We start from the raw sequence: 4,344 nt of genomic DNA on the forward strand, positions 1-4,344 counted from the left end.
TCTCTGCCCCCTGCGCTCACACACTCTCCCACTTACATTGACATTCAGTGCACCAAATAACTTGTCCGTCCGGAAACCGGAACCCCTGCGCACAGTTCCGCTGTCAGAAAAGCTCAGGGCAAAAGGCGGGGTGGGAGGGAGCTAGCGCGTCAGAAAACCTTAGAAACGTCCCTGGGCTTCGAATGGTGTTGCTACGGTAACCACCAAGTAATTGCCCTGTAGCTGGCGGAAGCGACGCCATTTTGTACCCCTAAGATGTCACTTTAGCAGCTGTGTAAAACAAGCCAGGCCCAATGTACATGAATATATTCTATTGTTGTGGAAGTAAAAATGAGGCAAATCAGTCATTATGAGTTACACAAGCTAAGGGGGAGTTTTTAAAGTGGTAGCCTGCCTTTAAATGAACTGTTAGTATGATATAGAGAGGGATATTCTGAGACAATTTGTAATTGGTTTTCATTTTTTATTATTTGTGGTTTTTGACTTATTTAGTTTTTTATTCAGCATCTCTCGAGTTTGTAATTTCATCCATCTGGTTGCTAGGGTCCAAATTCCCCTAGCAACTATGCACTGATATGATTAAGAGACTGGAATATGAATAGGAGAGGCCTGAATAGAAAGATGAGGAATAAAAAGTAACAATAACAATACATTTGTAGCCTTACAGACCCCCCATTTGAGAGCTGGAAAGAGTCAGAAGAAAAAGGCAAACAATTCAAAAATAAATAATGTACAGTTGCTTAGAATTAGCCATTCTATCACACACTACAAGTTCATCTAAAGTTGAACCACCCCATAATAAGTAATTAATATTGTGAGACTGTTTGTAGTTGGTCTTCTTTTTCACTCACTGGTAATGACATCAGCAATGGGCAGGTTGGGCGCAGGAACAGGGTCGGACATCGGGAAAAACCCCGGAGGGCCCAGGGCTGGATTTCCAGGGCCCAGATTCCCCTAGCAACCCTGCACTGATTTGAATTAGAGACTGGACTATGAATAAGAGAGAAACCTGCAGAGAGAGACGAGTAATAAAAAGCTTGTAGCCTTCCAGAGCATTTGGGTTGTTTTTTTTTAAGATGGGGTCCCCCCATTTGAAAGCTGGAGTCAGTTAGAAGAAGAAGCGAAATTATTAAAGAACTGAAAAAAGGCCTATTGAAAACCAGCCTATTGGGATTATTTAATGTTTATATGATTTTCTAGTAGACTTAAGGTATGGAGATCTAAATTATGGAAAGATCCGTTATCCAGAAAACCCCAGGTCCCAAGCATTCTAGATAACAGGTCCTATATATATATATATATATATATATATATATATATATATATATATATATATATATTATATATATATATATATATATATATATATATATATAGTGAGGAGAAGAAGCCAGCACTCACGAAAATGACATAAATGATGCCTGGGTGCAGTCCTTGTAGAAAATGGATGTAGAATAGGAATCCTATATATATATATATATATATATATATAACAACCAAGGGGTCGGTGCACACAGAATGGATGCCTAGGTGCTGGAGCAATTAAACATAGAATGGAGGTAACAAGAAGAGCCCGCACAGAAAACAGTAATGGAGCTACTATTGGTGTAGCAGTTGGATTGTATGGGCCCCGCACCATTTTGAGGTCCATCAGAAATCATAGGACTCTACTAATTAGTTACTAGAGCTCTTCCCCTAGGGGGCTGCAATTATTAACCCATTGTTCACCCAGACCTCCTGGGTGCCCCAATGAAACAGAATGCCCTGTGCATGGACGGCCATACCCTCTTCATCTTCACCACACCCATTATACCACAACCAGGCCTGGTTTTGCGACAAGGCCGCATACGCCCGGGCCTAGGGCGGCATAAATTACGGGGCAGCATGCCTCCCAGCCGCACAAGCGATTTTCTGGCCGGAGCACTAGCGCCAAACGGCTAGTGCTCCGGAATCAAGGTGACAGGAGCCGCTTGCGTGTGCGCCATCTTCAAACTTGATGCGATGCGCATGCGCGCAATCTTCTGAGAGGGAGCGGGTGACGGAGGACGCGGCCTCCGGGCGTCATCAGGGCAAATCCGCCCCTGACCACCACTATGTCCACCATCTGCCCAAGCCCCGCCCCTATGCAATCCGCAAATCCCAGAGCCCTGGATTTGAGTACCCCTCTACAATGGGTTGTAACTCTGGGATAATGTGTATAGTAAGGCAAATGATATTAATGGAATGGGTTGTAACTGTGGGATAGTGTGTATAGTAAGGCAAATTCTATTAATGGAATGGGTTGTAACTGTAAGATATTGTGTATAGTAAGGCAAATGATATTAGGGAGAGGGGCAGTAACTGTGGGATAGTGTGTATAGTAAGGCAAATGCTATTAATGGAATGGGTTGTAACTGTTAGATAGTGTGTATAGTAAGGTAAATGATATTTATGGAATGGGTTGTAACTGTGGGATAGTGTGTATAGTAAGGCAAATTCTATTAATGGAATGGGTTGTAACTGTAAGATATTGTGTATAGTAAGGCAAATTATATTAAGGAGAGGGGCAGTAACTATGAGATAGTGTGTATAGTAAGGCAAATGATATTAATGGAATGGGTTGTAACTGTGGGATTGTGTGTATAGTAAGGCAAAATGGTACCATGGAAGGGGCTTTATTTGTGGGGTAGTGTGAATAGTAAGCCTGTAACCATAGGATATGGTGTATAGTAGTACAAGATGATGCCATTGGAAGGGATTGTATCTGAGGAGAGAGTGTATAGTAATGCAGTATCAGTAATGATTCATAGCGGTACTGTGCAGCCTGCAGCAGCTAAATGAAGACTTTGGATGGATGCTGGGAGTTGTAGTCCAGTAACAGAGATCTGCAGGTTGGATTATAAATAATGGGCCGCAGACGAGGTATTTTCCTCCACCCACCACCAATAAGGAGATCCATGGCTCCAGCCTCCAGTATCTCTACTGCAGAGAAATGCATATTTATTACATTAATGCACATTTATGATTATCGTCTTTCTCCAAAGAGCAATTTTATCTCTACTTCATTCCACTAGTTCTGCGTCTGAATATACAAGTGGCAAAAAGCCACTCCTGGGAACTTTAACAGCCAGATTTCTGCAGTGATCATGTGACCCTCCCAGGCCCCCCTTTTGTGCTGGAAAGTAAGTGCGGGGTGTGAGGGAGTCATCAGAGGGTCCCCTGGAATTACACATGGATTCTGGATCTTAAAATGTATATTTTGTTTCAGTTTATCCTGAAAATGTTCTATAATCCTTGCCATAAAGCAAGATAGAACTGCTGTTTCATGCTAAACAGGAAGTAGAGTCATACCAGGAAATGCCCTCCCTGTGACTATATAAAGGCACAAGGCTGCAGGCTGAGGTATCACTCATGTATTATAAGGGATAATGTACCCCCTACTGTAAATGATAAGGATATTAGAAGTCACTGAGGGGTTGTTCTGTGACCATATAAAGGCACAAGGCTGCAGGCTGAGTTATACAGAGAACTCTTAGTATCACTCATGTATTATAAGGGATAATGTACCCCCTACTGTAAATGATAAGGATATTAGAAGTCATAAAGGAGTTTGGTGACCATATAAAGACACAAGGCTGCAGGCTGAGTTATACAGGGAACTCTGAGTATCACTCATGTATTATAAGGGATAATGTACCCCCTACTGTAAATGATAAGGATATTAGAAGTCACTGAGGGGTTGTTCTGTGACCATATAAAGGCACAAGGCTGCAGGCTGAGTTATACAGAGAACTCTTAGTATCACTCATGTATTATAAGGGATAATGTACCCCCTACTGTAAATGATAAGGATATTAGAAGTCACTGAGGGGTTGTTCTGTGACCATATAAAGGCACAAGGCTGCAGGCTGAGTTATACAGGGAACTCTGAGTATCACTCATGTATTATAAGGGATAATGTACCCCCTACTGTAAATGATAAGGATATTAGAAGTCAATGAGGGGTTGTTCTGTGACCATATAAAGACACAAGGCTGCAGGCTGAGTTATAGAGGGAACTCTGAGTATCACTCATGTATTATAAGGGATAATGTACCCCCTACTGTAAATGATAAGGATATTGGAAGTGAAGCTTGAAATAACTCTTGCACAAAGGACCTAATACAAGTCATAGGGGTCACTGCTTGGAATCTTCTCACAGTAATGGAAGGAGTCTGAAGAATGGAAGATACTATAGCCTGGGCATTAGTGATTCTGTGGTACTTATAGTACATTATGGATGAACCTATACTAAGCAGCTTTTCAGTTGGTCTTCCTTATGAATATATATATATTGTTATTAGTTTTCCTAATCTGACTTTTTAT

The sequence above is a fragment of the Xenopus laevis genome, chromosome 3S (genome assembly GCF_017654675.1).
Source record: "Xenopus laevis strain J_2021 chromosome 3S, Xenopus_laevis_v10.1, whole genome shotgun sequence".
Classification (NCBI taxonomy): domain Eukaryota; kingdom Metazoa; phylum Chordata; class Amphibia; order Anura; family Pipidae; genus Xenopus; species Xenopus laevis.